General features: G+C 45.2%; 2 protein-coding genes across 8 annotated transcripts in view; one reads left to right on the forward strand and one right to left on the reverse strand.

Annotated features, from left to right (window-relative positions):
- The window catches only part of LOC135388833 (oxytocin receptor-like), a 104,193-nt gene extending 95,669 nt beyond the window's left edge, over positions 1–8,524 (reverse strand). Inside the window, exon 1 of the mRNA XM_064618676.1 lies at positions 8,342–8,524. The gene's annotated coding sequence lies outside the window, so the exon portion shown is untranslated. The remainder of the gene's footprint in view (positions 1–8,341) is intronic.
- LOC135388830 (gonadotropin-releasing hormone II receptor-like) overlaps positions 1–17,885 on the forward strand; it is a 774,956-nt gene that overhangs the window by 185,765 nt on the left and 571,306 nt on the right. The gene's annotated exons all lie outside the window — the stretch shown is intronic.

Genomic DNA, 17,885 nt, shown 5'->3' on the forward strand with positions numbered 1-17,885 from the left:
CGTGATATAATACTGCTGCCATATATTATTAACGAGTAGAATATATGTGTTAGCATCAAGATGGAAGCCCAATCATACGGACTGGCTGGTGATTAGAATATCCATACCCTAAATAAATAAGTTACTATTTGTTGAGTCCTGATCAAGGTGATAGGTTGAACAATTTAACGAGCAAGGTTGAGAGTGAACACAAATGAAGTGGTACGCAAACGTGTTCGAAGCTTGCTAAAACGAGTCACTCACACCAGTTGACAACGAAGACTGCCACAAAGTGAGGTCTCGTAATTATTATTTTTTATTTCCTTGTTAGCTCCGCGAAGCAACTGTGGCTATGAGCGGCGTACAGACGTGGACAGATGGAGAGAGGACACCAGGAAGGAGTGGGGGTGACAGGGGTGTTAGTATGCGTCCGGGGCCGACTTCAGGGGGAACTGTGCCGACATTCGTCTAGAAAGTCTTCGGAAAACCCAGGGAAAACCTCAGACAGCACAGCCGGTGACAGGATTCGAACCCGTGTCCCCTCCCAGTCTCGGCGCGGAAAGCGATCATCCTAACCACTATGCCACGGGAGCTGGTGGTCTCGTAATTAAGTATCGTGTTCTAGTATAAGAGTACACATTTGAGAGCACAAATGAAAGCGCTACATGCCTCTTCCAAAATGCTCGACATTCAGCGTCTCACATTAGCCTTCTTATTGAAATTGGAGTTAGAGCATGCGGACAAGACAGAGGAGAGGAGGCACAGGCACCAAACGCCCGTCTCCTTTCCTCTGTCTCGTCCACACGATCGAATTCCAATTTCAATCATGTACACCATATTCTTCATATTCTCCTTGTTATGTGTTCACGCAGCACGCACCTTTTTCTTTATTTCAATCACCATCTCTGCACAGCTCTAAACATGCCCGTGGGTCCGAACGGGTCGGTAAATGGTACTCCCTGTGGACTAAGAGTAGAAAAAATATTGCTCGCAACGATGGAAAGCAAATAGTGATTCACGCGCGAAGCGACACGATGTTGATAAGATTGCGTAAAACATATATATATATATATACGTTGCTTTCTTCTTCATGTTTTTTCGTTCTGTAACGGAGAGAAGCGATAGAGCCTCATGATGCATGCAAGATCCTGTTTCGAAAAGATGAACGGCCTGACGTATTGTTTTAAATTTTTGATTGCTTCTCTTTCCATCTACAAGATGGCGGTGACACCAGGAAAAAAAAGCTGCGCATCTTCAGATGCATCAAGATGCAACTGTGCGTCTCAAGATGCATCTCTGAAACTTGAACACACCTGGGATCCGCAACGTCTCGTGACAGTGGTGACGAAATCATACATAGTACCGCACCATGATACGGTAGAAATGCACTCTATAACACAATAGGAAAGAAAAAGAACAGAACATAATGTCCTTGCATTTTCCCTTTGCTCTAAAAAAAAAAAGAAAGGATTAATATAACACAATCTGCTATGCATACAAAGCAAATATAATACAGTATGCTAATAATAATATATGCAATCTGTTTGGACAAACACAACAAGGCAAAAGAGAGAGAGAGAGGGAAAAACAAAAAAAGGCATGTGAAGACATTCATCTCAGTAAGATAATACTGGAAAACATGGCTTATACTTGTACATTTCCGACACAACAGAGACGTAATCTTTCGGCGTAATCTTTGAGACACAACATTTTCACAAAGCTAAAGCGAAGGTCAGCTTGAAATAAGGAGGATGAAGCGACTAATTTTTTCAAAATGCTTTAACCAGATACTAAAGTGCAAATAGTTTCTCCCCGCGAAAACTCTTTCTAAAAGATGGCGTTTCCTTGACACCAACACACACAAAAAAAAAACGGGTTTCGTCCGTTGCGTCGTTTGCGATTAATGGTAGAAAAACACACACGCACACATACACAATTTACGATTCTTCTCTCCCTCTGTTTCTCAAGAGACCCGACAAAGACTTTATTTCAAGTCGTTCTTCAAGTTAGCACGCACGCACGCACTCAAACCGTATGTTACGAATGAATGTCTTAGGATGGTCCGATGGAAAAGATAGCTATCCAGAGAGCTTTTGGCTACACATTACATTAAGGACACGTTCACATGGTCACATGGGCCAACACTGACAAGCACCAAATACGACCAAGTTTGGAGTTGGCCCGAGTCGGCCGACACCACCGACCACGACCAACTCGAGTTCCTCCGAATCGGTCGCCGACCGAAAATTCCAGAAAGTTGGTAATATTCTAGCCAATCACAACTAGGAGTACTGGCACGCGGTGCATACGTGACGTATTTCCTTCACGCGTCTTCCGGAAGTCCATCTCGATGAAATTTCAGATGTTCTGCACTTCCTGTTAGCCAATTATTGTGACCGGATTGGTAAAGAACAAAGCTTGTATACACATGTCTTTCACGGAAAAGTACAAGCAAAATTTACGGAACATGGCCCTATCGTGGAGTGAGCAGACGCAAAATAGGTCGGTGGTTGGAGCCGCCGAGTTGGCACGAGTGAATGCAGAGAGTAGACGGCAGAGTCTCGAAGTTGGTCATAAAAAGGTGGTTCGAGTAGGTGGAGAAAGTTGGCCCGTGTGAACGCAGTCTAAGGGTTGGGAAAGCATTGCAACAACTTACAAATATAACTAGAGCTTTCCTACGTAGTACGAAACGCAGCTCTCTTTATTGTTTCTTTAAATTGCAATACTAACCCTTACATTATTTGAAATAAAATCATCAGAATAGTAATGGTTCCCATATCAGTCGGGGTGCTAGCGAATTAACTTTAAAATGATTTGCCAATTCGGGGCAAGGATCTTGCGGGTGATTTTAAAAAGCTATAGTTACGGGAAGAAGCAGCAACACCCTTCAGCGTTTATGGGATTCCCCATACATTTTTAAAATCGTATAGCTCCGCTGCGAGCGACTGTCCAATTTACGTGAAATACGATTCTTCTGGCTAGTGGATTTTGAGTGATTTCTAGCGCTTAATGCGGATTGAGTTTCGTCGTTCGTCTTTGAAACATTTATAAAACGCTCAGGGGTGACAAAAAATCACATTTCGTGCTTCATTGGCTTTTGCGATCGCTCACAAAATCAAGTTGTCTGTCATCAAAAACTCTAATCTCATTAAGCGCTACAAAAATATATCTAGAATCAATACATCCAACATGAAGATAGTTACTACTGTCATTGCATTGTCTGAACTAAAAAGCGTTGAAATCGGCGTCTGTCAAGGTATAATAGCGTTTTTAGGGTATTCGCTCCTTGATTTTTATATCAATGATATCAAATGTTTATGTCGAACCGGACTGATGACATTAGCCTGTTTCTTTTCCGCCAAGACAAGAATCAAAACCTCAAATTGACAATGTTCTTGGTCACCCCTTCTGTAGAGGTACACTTAAAGACCCTTGCTGTTGGGTCTTCCCCGTTTTCTCAGACTTTCAGGACTCATGAACTTCCTGTGACATTGTCACGTTGTCGCAGTCACTGTCTGTTTTTGAATAGCTAGCCACCTCTTAGCCCGGCTAACATTTCCTCAAAGTTACTTGAATCGCGCAGAGATAGTAAATCAAATGCACTAAGGAGGAAACTCCGCATGCCGACTATCACCATATATTACATTCCAAGTACAATGGATATCCCACAACCGAGTGACTACACTCCCATCTCTCCGTGCTCTTGCGCCCTCCCATCCGTACCGTCAAGCTGCATCGTACAGCCCTCCAAATTGCTACGCTGAAAGCTCACAGTCGAGCGAAGAAGAATAACATGACAATGAAAAAATGGCTAGGAAGCAAGCGAGAAAATGGTTTTACATTATGCATTCTTGTACTAAAAGAAATGGAGTAGCAGACCCCATATTCATGGGACATTCCAACTCCAAAAATCCACCTGCCTCTCTCTCTCTCTCTCCATAAAAATAAATCAGAATGAGATACGCATGTACACAGATATTGAAAACAGCGTATATATTTGCAGAATTTCATTTCTTTCTAACGGCTAGAAGCAACTACACATACCGAAATCATATTTTTTCTCTAAACCCAGCGATTGTCTCCTAGTGTGGGGTAATACCACTTTAACAAATTTAAGCCACCTACATATTTACAAAAAAAATAAACAATAAAAAGGAGAAAATAACGTCACATTGCAGAGAAGCATACATATGCTAGGCCAGTATTTAAGTATTTTCAATTAATAACGGTAACTCCATCGTGAAAAAGCCTGAGCACGGGCCGTTATAACGTCATTTACCGTCACACAGATATAACACGAACACTACAGCTCAAACTAGTTGTATACGGCACCTAACTTTTCCTCGTACAATTTAGCAATTCCATACCAGCAGCAATGTATAAACACCTAGGAAAGAATACGACACACACTCACTCATTTAAATACAAACACACGTGCTTACACTGCACAATGAATTGATGATAATTGGAAAGTTCCATGTTCAAAGAACTACGAATGCATAAATATACCCCTCGCTAGAGTCACTAAATAAACTTTGTAGTGACTCTACTCGTCGCTCATTAGTGTCGAATTAGTGAGAATCAGTGAGGAACACCCTGATTGTTTCCCTTCTCTTCATTTCCTTCTACTTGTCCTTTTCTTCTTTTTTCCAATCTTTTTCAATCAGGGGGAAATCCATTTATTTGTCAAGGAAAATCAAGTCGACCTTGGGTTTATCTTTCCTCTTTTTCTTCGAATAAACACGTATTCTCACGGTCCTCATTACTCAATAATTTGCTTCAACATAATACAGAACTATGAAATACAAAGAAAATCACATTATTAAAATTTTTTGGCACGCAGTTTTTTTTTTCTCTCTCGTTAGTTGGTTGTTCTGATATGTGTTGGTTTTTATGTGTTGTTACTTTGTTGATAGTTTGGTTTCGGTGCATTTTCTCGTACGATGGTGAAATTTCTTTTTAGTCAAGGCGCGCTGGATATTGTTCAAAAGTTTACTCTTAACGTATTTAATTGTTCTCGCTGATTGCCTCGTAAACGAAGGTCGAGCTCTGTCGAACGAAGTCACATTCACTTGCTCACATTTGTTCGGACCCGTCCATTCATGAGCAATGGAAACAAGCAGTGAACGTTGAACCATTTCGAACCGAAATAAGTACTAATCGCTAAGTAATAATAAATAATAAAGGAATAAGACATCTCGCTCTGGAGCCTCGAAGATATATCGTTGTGTGGCAAAAATCCTTAGAACCGCTACAGAAATGTTTGTGTCGGAAATCATATACAGGGTGTTTGCTCTAACGTGTCCAGAAATTATGTTTAAAGCGAGCGATAAGAGAAAAGCAAGTAGTACTTTTCTGCTACTTGAGTAAGAAACAGGTACTGTTTCACTAGTAGCACCTGTTTCTTAGCCAAGTAGCTGAAAAGTAGCGCTAGTTTCTCTGTTATCGCTCTCTTTAAATAAAATTTCTGGACACGTTGGAGCAAACACCCTGTATATACAGAGTGCATTCGGGAGGCAGAACGAAACATTAGGGTATCTCGAGTATGGAACTGTAACACCTTACAACCGTACTAATGGGAACAACGGAGGGATTCTGCTAGAAGTTGAAGGGGGGATGTGTAGAGCTGTCGACTGATTTTGAAGTTTGAGAAATTTGCATCAACGCAAGTCATGTATGGGTGCCAAATGTAAATTTCCATTCGGCGGAGCGTTTTATAAACGCAGGATAAAAAGTTGTGAATTCTGACAATATTATTTCTACAGGTGACATCAAAACCAACACCTGTACATCGGACAACCGGTAATCGTACAGCTTCCAAGATTGGTGACTCCGATTCAACAGGCACAGCGTTGAGCGCCGTAATGAGCTGAAACATTGATAACTGTCGCACGTTCATGATACACGTGAAATGCAACAAACTGCTTGAAGGGCAACAGGTCGGCCTGTCGATTCGCATTCGGCGAGTTTGGCGTTCAGCGAATGCCATAGAAACCGTTTGCTAAAACGGGGAAGATGGGACTGTAATTTTTCAACACCGCATTTTGTTTTCCGGTAACGGCAAAAATAGACTGGAAGTCACAGGAGCTTCCATTCTTTTTTTTTATTCCGTGTTAGCGCCGCGAAGCAACTGTGGTATAGACGTGGACAGATGGAGAGAGGACAGCATGAAGGAGTGAGGGACAAGAGGGTTAGTACGCGTCCGGGGCCGACTTTAAGGGGAACTGCCGACATTCATCTAGAATCATTCTTTTCAACTGTTATGACTTGTCCAATGCCAGTGAGTTGCGCACGGTTCCAAGTAACGTGTGGCAACAAGTATCATCCAAATATATATTATTTCGTAGTGTTTTCTCGTTGCTGTTTTCTTTCATGCATTGAGAAAAGCGAAAAACGAAAAGAACAAAGAACGGCTTAAAACACAGCACACAGGATAGCCCCAGTTAAAGGAAAGGAACGGTGTCATATTTGTAATGAAGAAATAAAGCTTACCGTGGCGATAGGAAACCTATGTTGTTATGTAGTTCTCAAACCAGCAAGGCTCTCCCCAACGCTGTCACTGCGGTGCTGTAGAAACTCTAGAGCACATTCTTCTCTATTGCCCACTATCAACCTTCCCGAACCGTACTCTCCGGATCCCATAACGAGCTGGACTCTCGCCCCCGTCTCTCTCACAAAATTGCTTGGACCCTGGCCACATCCAGCCCACCAACGCTCTGCCCTCAAAGTTTTCTTCACCTTTCTGGATACCACAGGACTTCGATCCTTATTGTGAAGGGGCTCATTATTTCATTCCCCGCATTATCATCTTTAATGGGGTAGAGTATCGCCCCTGGCGATGAAACTCCCCATTCATCATCTCACAATAAAGTTCTTGTTGTTTCAAACCAGCAAGCATAGCTATACTGTCTTAATATTCACTAAATGTCCCTTGCTCGTGTTGTAACACAACTTCCGGTTAATACCGTTGAGCAATTCTCTGCGAAGGAACACTCATTTTTACCTAATTACATAATTTTTCGATAACGGCCAGCCTTGATAATCCGGAAGACGACTAAGTATTGCGTGATAAGCTGACCCTGGCGCGGAATATATTTCCAACCTTGCGATGAAGCAAACGAAATTGGCCTAGGGAGAACGAGTACGAGGCTAGCAGATGTCAGGAAGCTCTAACAGACTGTGACTATCAGATACCGTGTCATTCCTGTGTTGTATAATTCAGGTTGTCACCAGTACACACATGAATATATGTTTACGTTTATCTCCAGATACGTGCATGGTTATGTTGCGCCTCGGCGTTTTTCAGTGAGTAAAGCGTAACAACCTTGAAAATCTTGGTAGCACCATAACACGACGAGCCCCCAGAGCACGTGCGAAATAGTATAGCTTCCTTTTTTGTGTAATCATATTGGAATACTTGTTGCGTACAAACTACGAACATCTCAAGTGCTGTAGCAGGAGTTTGTAATGTTTGCATATTATACTTTGACTGTGAAAATAGCTCTCCTCAAATGTAAGTATGACGAGAAGAGATGACTAGGGCTATGCGAATATTATAATTTTAAAACTGTAGAGACTACGGTTGGTTGCTTTTAAGAACAAAATAAAATGGAGATTTTTGGCTTTAGTAGTGTGAGGCCCGCAACTCCACATCACTCGCACCAGTTACTTACTACGATGCGAATTGTCATGCAGCCGAAAGGTATATGAAATGCATAGTTATGCAGCCGATGAGAGAGAGTTATGAGCTATGTAATCGAAGCGAATATATAGTTATCTGACCGAACCGAACACATGTACAGACATGACCGTAGAAATGACAAGTACAGTATTTCAAAGAAAAAGTGCTCTCTCGGTGGTTAAATATATTAGTTAGAAAACAAAAATTCACCGGCGATGCCACTCTTAGCATAAAACAATCTAGACCATTTGAAGTGTTCGCAATATTTTTTTCAGAAGTACATTCTGCATAAAAACACTACACCACACTATGCAGAAACGCACGAAGATGCGGGTTCCTAGATTGAAAGTTTAATAAATTCGACTCAGAAATCCTCAAGCGACATTTAATTTATTATTTAAATCCGGTGGACCGCGAAGAAATGCCGCGCGGCCAATACGATTTAATAAGATTGTGAACTTCAAAAGCAAGAAAGAAGAAACGCAAGAAATTCGGAAATACCAGAAGCTAACGGACCTCCAAACCAACGTTTGTTTACTACAATTACGGTTAGTAATAAGAATAGAAAACGCTCAAGACAAACAAACCATTGACAGCGAGTAAAAGTGACTGCGCTCGCATCAAATCCCAACAAAAGGGGGACGTATTCTGTAAACATATAAAGGAGGAGATGCCACTCACCCAAAGTGAGTCACCTCGTCACACCAGCCGAGAGACGTTGACTGAAACCAGGAAGGCGAGCGCGCAACATTACGGGCTTATCGGAGCAGTGAGAAAATGGATTTCCATAAAGTAACGTTTCCGTGGTCATCCCTGAGTCAGCACTATCGGCGCTGGTGAGAGCGCCCGAACGGGATCTCTGCTCTGCGCCTCTCGTTCCGCGCGTTTGCTGCGCTCACGGTGGATGGCCCGATGAGCGAGCGGTGCGCGGAATCGACGAGAAGGGGGAGCAAGGAGCACGTGACCACAACTTTAGAGAGAAAGAGGGAGGTGTCGAGCAGCCGTTAGGGTGAGCAGCTTATTCTAACGGTCGAGACGTAGCTATACGGTGCTACTGGGCTCCCGTTGGCCGTCTTGTACAGGGTTCGTTTGAAATAATTTTTGGAGGGGAAGTATGCTGCTAAATCAGGTGTTTACGAGGATCAGTTGTATCGCGAGGTGAAACCAAGAATTATTCTTCAGGACTGGATGCAGATGTGTTAACTAGAGGATATAGAGAACTATACAGTACACGACACACGCCGTGAGATTTGATCGCGTGATATCGTATGATCGGAACGAGCAAGGAAGTGACTTTTAACATTGTTCGGAACCCTGGTTGATTCGTCGAGCTGTTTATCAGGTGCCGCCATGCACGATATTTTCTCTATTTACGAAAGCAGCCATAAGCGCTGAGGTTTTGGCTTGGAGGCCCGGCCCGATTTGCTGGCGTGACGTAATCAGGTTCGTATGACGTAGAATCCCCATAGCGAGCAGCGAGATGTCATTCCCCATAGTATGGCTAATTTTTCTTTTTTTATCTTCAACCATTAAATATATTCCCCGCCACCTCATTCCCCACTGAAATATAGAAGAAGAAGATACCGAATGAAGACGACATTTCTTCCAGCTCCTGCGTTAGGCCTAGCTGCAGTTTAAACATACCTTTTCAGGGCTCAGGAATTTGCAGTTACGTCGTGCGCAACGACTTACAGCGTGTGTTGTGCAGTGTATGTTGTGCAAGAAGTGAGAGCAGTTTCGTGCTCCTTGGCCATAGCGTGCAGGACACCTAAGAAGGGATAGCCGTACTGTTCTTTATTAAATCAGCGTTGCGAGCTGTTGAATAGCATGTAGGTCCTCTTTAGCGTGCAAGTGCTTTAAAACTGATAAGCGCGAGCCTTCATCAGACAGCTCTGGAACGAATTCACGTTGTCAAAATCCGTTACAATCACGTGAAGAAAGCACTCGTGAAGGCAGCCACCCAATGGAAGACGACGACGGCTTCATATTACCGTTGTTGCAAAAAAAGAACAGCAGACCTGATATTCATGCTATACTGCGGCCAGTAAAACGAGATGTCTCGTTCCTGCAGGTGAACACAATGGCCAGCCAGGTAATGAAGGCCACCCAAGAGCTAATGAAATGCAATCGCATTTCGAGTGATGGTAGCCTCATCAGAGAGTTTCAGTGCATCGTACACTATCGCCTTTGCGTTGCTGGTTTTGAGCACGCGCAAATCATAAAGAGCGCGTTGCGCAGAACCACCACGCTATCCTTTAAGTGCGCAAAGGCGATAGCGTGCGATGCTCTAAAACTCTTTATTAGTAGGGAGCTTTAGAGAATCGCAAGCAACCTCCGATTCCGACTCCATAGATTTGGAGACTTGATTTGGAGAAAAGATTTGGAGACATAGGAAATTTTATCTACCGCTATATCCTGTCTCTATACTCGATCTATCCGGAACCCCCCATAGACACAACATTCCGCATCTCGCAATATAACCTGTATCACTCCTCTATAGACATATCCCGAGCTGCACTGGCAGTACATCGGACGTTATCAAGCACAAAAATTCAATCTTGCTGCAAAAAAAGAAAGAAAGAAGAAAACAGAAACACGTAGTCTATATTCTATGCAAGACCAAGATCAGCAAGGTCAGCTACACCTTGACAAATGTGTACAATCCCCCGTCATCTAGGTTCCAAAGCAGCTCCCTCGACAGCCTCTTAACTAGTCTTCACAAACCGTTCATAATGTGTGGTGGCTTCAATGCCCGCTCGACCCTCTGGGGAGGTACCGGGCTAACCAAACGGGGCCGGAAGGTTGAACTCCTTATTCAAAAGCACAATCTCTGTTCGGGAAAGCCCAATCCTTTGTTCTGATGGGTAACATTTATTTGTGGTGGCTTATATGGAAGCGTATTGGATTTAACACTATGCAGCCAGAATATTGTGCAAAACCTTACCTGGTATGCGGATCCTTACACAAGAGGCAATGATCATATACCATCGTTCATCGTGCGCTGCGACGAGACAAGGACAGTGAAGACAAGGAGAGCCGTTTCCCTCACCAACTGGGAAATGTTTCAGTAGCGGAGCATATCCTCACTACCTGACACTCCTACAGGAGAAGAGTTTACTACAGCAATCAAGTCCAACATGAAAGCGACTACAAGGAGGGTACACATCCCAAGAAGATATACAAGCATTGGCACCAAATATGAACAGCTTCGAGCAGAAAGGCGTTGCGCTGAACGTATACGCCGCAAAAGCTTCACTGTACTGCCATGCTGATGCCGTCACGGGCATCCGGGCATGTGGAAGACAATGAGTGCCACTTAGGGAACGGCTGCAATACGCCATAGAAGCGCTCACGCATTTCTTTGAGGAAAGCGGATTGGATGTATCCATCGAAAAAAAAAAAAAAATGCTCATCTTTTTGACCCGCAAGCGTCTCAGTAACATCAAGCTTACCCTGATAGTAGGACCTATCTAGCGAGTCACCACCCACAGATTCCTCGTTGTTCACCTCAGCAGAGCCCTATCCTGGACAATTGAAGTTAAGCGGCTGAACAGCAAATGCAACGCCTACATGAATGTAATGAAACACCTCGGAGGTTACCACTGGAGGAAGACGCAAGCCTCGGCATTTCTGCAAGTTCTGCATAACTCTCTGAAAGGGCGAAGTATAGCCTATTGCCTCCCCGTCGTAATCCAGAATCTCACCGCCAAGCAGCAACACACTCTAGAAGGCATCCTCGCTCGCAATGCAAGAATAATCCTCGGAGTTCTGAAAACAGTGCGATCAGGGTTGGTACTTGTTGGGGCACAAGAACGTCCACTAGAAGCACATCGGCACTAAAGCATATTGCACTAAGCTACGTGGAAGAAGTCCACCAGTCAGCAAAGAAGATACTGACGATGGTTGTACAGCAGCAGCCGGTTCAACCAGCGCAGTTTATGGAGAAGACATCTCGAAAAGCTCCAGGCTGTACCATATGACATCATCCACAGCAGATGAACTGCATCAGATACTGAAAGACAAATTGGCAAACGGGGCTCTCTCCCATCTGAAATGATCACATATCCCCCTTCACTAAAAGCGGTGCAGTAGACCAACTTGTAGTAGGCGTTGCGCTGAACGTATATGCCGCAAAGCTGCCATGCTGATGCTGTCATGTGCGTCTGGGCATGTGGAAGACAATGAGTGCCACTTAGGGAACGGCTGCAATACGCCATAGAAGCGCCCACGCATTTCTTTGAGGAAAGCAGATTTAATACATCCATTAAAAGAAAAAGCTCATGTTTTTGACCCGCAAGCGTCTCAGTAACATCAAGCTTACCCTGATAGTAGGACCTATCTAGCGAGTCACCACCTCGTTGTTCCTCGTTGTTCACCTTAGCAGGGCCCTGTCCTGGACAATTGAAGTTAAGCGGCTGAACATCAAATGCAACGCCTACATGGATGTAATGAAACATCTCGGAGGTTACCACTCCGGTCTTCTTCAGCAAAGGCAAAGGACGCTCCCCTGGCTGTTCAACGTGTATGCACGCGAACCCAACCACCACATCATCACAAGAAACATGATGCTGACATATTCGCAGTGTATCCTAATGTTACCAATGCTATCAAATCTATTCTTAATGTATAGTTTATGTTATCTCCCCTTGTCGTGTTGCTTCCTATGATCGTTTTGTTTTCACATTTAACTTTTGCTGCTTCATGTCTAATGTATTCGTTTTATATTTTCCTTGTATTTTGGTGCACCGTTTCCCAGATTTTCAGGGTTGTTTATGTGCACCTAATCAAAAATATAATAATAATAAATAATTATAGTTTATCCGGACGAGGCTGTTCCCGGCGAAAACGTCCGGATAGCGGAGAATCCGGATAAATGAAACGGCGGAATCGAAATGCCATAAATGACCATGTAAACCAAGGAAGGGGGGAGGGGGGGGTAATGGCAGGATCGGCTCGCCATTGTTGGTCACACAGCAGTGGGCGTCGTCACGACTATAGCCAAAAAGAAGAAAGCAAAAAAAAAAAAAGACGAATGGAGGGTGAAGGGTGGAGATGAGTAGAGTATGCGTGAGTTCGCCGGTCCAAGTCCAAGGTGGTGGTGGTGGTGGTGATGATGATGATGAAAGGGCTCGCCGTTGTCGGCCTGGGGAATGTGCATCCTGGACCGACTTCTAAGGGAACTGTGCCGACGTATGTCTGAAAGCGTCTGAGGAAAACCCAGGGAAAACCCCAGACAGCACAGCCGGCAAGTCTTGTGGTGGTGGTGGTGACGAACCGGCTTGTCGTTGTAAGTTCAAGGTCTATTTACGATGACACATAAAGCTCTCGAATGACAGCTGTTTCCCGTCCGGCACACTCTCGCATGGCGTTCACGTTTTCTTTTCCTGTGGTAAGCAACTTGTCCGATTGGCTCAGTATACAGTCAACCCTCGATTTATGTACCTTCGATATATGAATTTCCTCGTTTTATGAACACGAGCACGGGGAACAAAACTTTTTCCATTCATTTTCCCTCGTTTTATGAACCTCGATATTCGAATAATGAACGGAATTTCTGGGAACCAACTAGAAGTTGCCCAGCGTTTTTGCCCTCAGTTTATGAACGAATCGTTCCGAGGTCAACAGAAACCTTCAAAGGGATTATTCCGTGCGCCTGAACGGACAAAACGTTTTCCAGGTATTGCACCCTCGGTTCTTAACCCCTCGAAATCCGAACAGCAAACGGGTTTTCCGGGGTCGCACCTTTGTTCCGACCAAGTGTTCCTGACCTCAGTTGATGAATAAGGTGGTCGCTCTCACCCGGAGATTAATAAACGGAGGTTAAAAATCCCGGAGGAAATCCGAGACCAGTCCAGTGCGAATGTGGTGACATCTCTTCTTTCCAAGATTGACACAGCGGAAGGCATGGTCCAAAGCAAAATTAAACAATTTAGTATTGCATAATAAACAGAGTGTGAATGCGCTAACGTCTGTTCTTTGTGAGATTGATACAGCAGAAGGAATGGTCAAAGGCAAAATTACACAATATATGGCATTACAAACACAATCCAAACTCGGAAATACTGTTCCATTTGCTCGATAGTACTCAGTTAACGGAATTTTCGATTTATGAATCCCTCGATTTATGAACGATTTTTCGGGGAACCGAGGGTGTTCATAAATCGAGGGCTGACTGTATCTGCCATGGTGGACTTTGGGTTGTTGACGCCGAGTTGGCCCACTGCTGGATATCCGGCAACTTCAGGTGTGGGTTGTCCTTTCTACTCTTGCATCGCTGATTTCTAGTCTACGCCGTTTCTCTGCACAAGACTAGGTGGAAACTGACGGCCCCTTGAAATGCCGCCAAGCGACTGGAGTGGTCAATGTGCCCCAGCTGTGCACAATGGGGAAGTGGAGCATCCAGCATGGCCATGGTCGCTGGGGAAGAATGTACGTCGCTGACGTGTGACAGGGGGATAACTCCAACACAATGAAAAGGACGAGGAAGCGGAATCAGCGTTTCCTGTGACACACGTCGGTCTGGATAACTGAAGCATAAATACGGGCATTTTCGATTTCTATTCCCTGCTAGTCTCGTCGCAGTCCGGAAGCTGAAGTCCGGATAAACGAGAACAAAATACATGGGGCGAAATCCGTTCACGGGTTTTTTGTCCGGATACCGCGGGATCCGGATAAATGAAGTCCGAATTCTTCTTATTATCATGGCAATGCAAAAAGTTCTCGAAAGTGCGTGAACGGTGGGAGAAAGAACTTAGTCACAGCTTAGGAGGCTTAGTCACACGCCTCTCACCTTTGTCAAGATAATATGAAACTGGAATATCATCCCAGAAAGAAAAATTCGCTCAAAGTGCTGTGCGAGATCCTAAAAGGTACTCGAACCGTGCACGGAAAACTAAATCAGATGCACTAAAGACGAAACTCCGCATGCGACTATCACCGGATAGATCCAAAGTACAAGGGATATGTACCCAAAAACCAATATGTTGCACTCCCACCCTTATTACGCTCCCACCTGATTACACTCCCACCTGAAATCCTGATTACACTCCCACACTCCCACCCTGCGTCGTGCCAATCCTATCGTCAAGCTGCAGCATACAGCCCTCCATATTGCTATGATATGAAAGCTGACATTCAAGCGAAGAGCAGCATATTCCCCTTCTGAAAGACAACAACAACAATAACAATAAATGAAGGAGAAGGGATGATGACATGGGAACCTACTGAAAGAAATGGAGCAGCAGATCCCACATTCTAGTGTTACTCAGCTCCAAAAACCCAGCTACCGCCCGCCCCCCTCCTCTCTCACCCCAGTGAAAATTAGTTTGCTACGGACACGGTCCGGCGGTACTTGAGGCAACCTCTCCACGTCACGGAGTGACGTAATCATTACTCATTCTTTTACGGTCTTTCTGAAGGAGGGAAGGGGATTCTAGAGAGCGTGCAGAGCAAAGACCTCTCACGCGCGCTACAGGCCATGTACGGTCATCGCTCCCGCGCAAGGGCTATGTTACTTGATGTGCACAATACGGCGCAGCCAAACACGACAAATTTATGGAGGAGACCCTCAAGTGCTCCTTTGGGGATCGTTGCGCAGCGCACAATGGTCAAGGCCCTAAATTCGGGATTCAGCTCTGGTCAAATGTTTGCATAAAAGCAGACGTGTCATAGATATCAGCAAGTGAATGGTCTGGCAATTGATGTTTCGCTGTCCACACGCGTTATGCAATAGTTAAAAAAATGCAGAAGGCGTTTGGTTATCCGGGGAAAATTCGTGTATGCAGTTTTTATTTATTAAAAGAAAAAGAGATGGATGGTGGGGAGGTGGGATATGTTTATTTAGAAAAAAAGAAAGGAAAGGATGGTGGATGGTGGATTCAATAGCAATGTATGCATGATTCGCTCCACTGATCTCTATGTATGTCTTTTACAATAGAGATCAGTGATTCGCTCGCGAACGACAGTGCTGGTATGCACGGGATGAAATTACTGTATTATTTTTACGTATGTGGAAACTTTTTCCCGCTCGATAACTTATGGCGCAGTACTCTTGCGTTTCGTAGTCTGAGTCGCCGCCGCAAGATCGTATTGCCTCGGCACTCGTCTTGGCATTAGGTGGCTTGCTCTTCGGAGTGTCTTAAGTGATGATGCAGATAAAGGCTCCTCATGGGTGAAGTAAATGATGTACGAGGGGTGTTCAAGTCAAACCGGGACTTTTCATTATTCGCAAAAGTAAAATAAACTTACAGGCGAGAAATTAGTTTTATTTTTCAACATAATCTCCAGCTGGCACTAATGCACTTGTCCCAGCGTTTCACGAGGGCTTGGATGCCAGCAGCGTAGAAATCCTTACCGGCGCGTAGCAGCCATGATCGGACCGCATTCTTGACCTCGTAATCGCAGCTGAAGTGGCGGCCCCCAAGGAACGCCTTCAGTGGCCCGAAGAGATGAAAATCGGTGGGGGCGAGGTCTGGACTGTAAGGGGGATGTGGCAGCAACTCCCAGCCAAGTTCCTGTAAGGTGCGTGTCGTGAGATGCGCGGTATGCGGGCGTACATTGTCCTGTAGGAGGAGGCCTCCTTTGGTGATGAAGCCCGGCTGCTTTTGCTTCAGCGCCTTATGCACATCCCTGAGAACCTGGCAGTAATATGCACTATTGGTGGTGGTACCACTGGGCAGAAAATCAACATGAACAACGCCAGCCTTGTCCCAGAAAGCCGTGGCCATGACCTTACAAGCAGACGAGGTGCTTCGGAACTTCTTGAGAGATGGCGAGACCGGGTGCTTCCACTGTTTTGATGCGCGTTTAGACTCAGGAGTGAAATGGTGCACCCGCGTTTCATCGCACGTGATGATCAGATTAAGGAACGGCTGTCCTTCAGTGTCGAAACGGTTGCCTTAACACTTGGGGGATTTCCAGTCTTCTCTGCCGGTCAAACACGGAGAACTGCCTCGAGACCCAACGGGCACTAACTTTCCGAAACTGGAGGTGTTCATGAATGATAGTGTTCAGCGTTCCCACAGAAAGGTCCGTCTTTCGAGCCAGTTCGAGACGTGTTATCCGTCGGTCCTTGAGAATCCACAAGTTGGATGTTCTCAGGAACTCTGACTCTGGACTCTGAGCCGCCCCTGCTGGGATCGTCCTGCACGGATGTACGGCCGTCTCGGAACCGTTTGCACCACTCAAACGCTTTGCTGCGGCTAAGTGTATCGTGGCCCTACTGAGCCTGAAGTCTTCTGTGAATTTCAGATGACTTTACGCCTTCATTCACGAAACTTCACGACAGTTCGCTGTTCTATGTGCGCGCTCACCTCGTTGTCGGCCATCTTGTCCAGCACGTGTCTTCCGTTTTGCACAAACTTTGGACCACCACGGTGGTCCACGTGGTGAACGCGGAGGCCTGTCGCGTGTGAAAATGATGGAAAAGAAGTAGCGCGAGCCATTTGGTACACTCAGGAGGGAGAAAGTCCCGGTTTGACTTGAACGCCCCTCGTACATTACCCAGCACAAACCTATACTTGGGTTTTCCTTGTAGTCGCTGCTGTCTACTTGCTTGCGGTGCTGCGGCCCTCATTTCACGTTTCAATGCATTACGATCTTCCCGATATCTGTACATAAGTGAACCTGAAGGGCTCGCTTCACTATCACCGCACTCCATTACAAACCGGAACTATCATGTGTCCCACCTTGAGTGCTTGTAAAAAGGAGTTGTGTGTTAACTTCAAGCTTTAGCAACCTCGATCTCAGTTCGAAGTTAACCAGCGTTGGTGAAACCGCGCTGCGGCGAGCTGGGAGAGGAGAATTGTTTGTCCCAGTTGTTTCTCCTCACCCAAAATTCCGGGATCGCATCGAATGACGTCACACTCCCTCCTTATTTTTCTTTCCCCCTTGTGTTTGTTGCACCCGTAAGCATGGAAGATCAGTACCACCGTGCCGAAACCGTTCTGTTGCTTGGTTACATCGTGTGTACTAACCACGGAGAAGGGAGGCTAGGAGGTGAAACTTCACACTCTCCCGCGACCAGACAATGTATCAGGAGCGGCGCTCCGCCCCGCAGCGCCATCTGTTACACGAGAACGCAAATCGTACGAAGCTTGGAGTTAAGTGGTGCTGTCCCTTGCACGGCGCTCTCAGCATGGTCAGCATCAGCAGTATGAGCTGCATGGTCAGCAGTATGAGCTAGGTGGTCGCCGTTGGCTCGGCGGTTTGCGTCTCCCAGTGCCTC

Source organism: Ornithodoros turicata, chromosome 3 (genome assembly GCF_037126465.1).
Source record: "Ornithodoros turicata isolate Travis chromosome 3, ASM3712646v1, whole genome shotgun sequence".
In the NCBI taxonomy this organism is placed as follows: Eukaryota; Metazoa; Arthropoda; class Arachnida; order Ixodida; family Argasidae; genus Ornithodoros; species Ornithodoros turicata.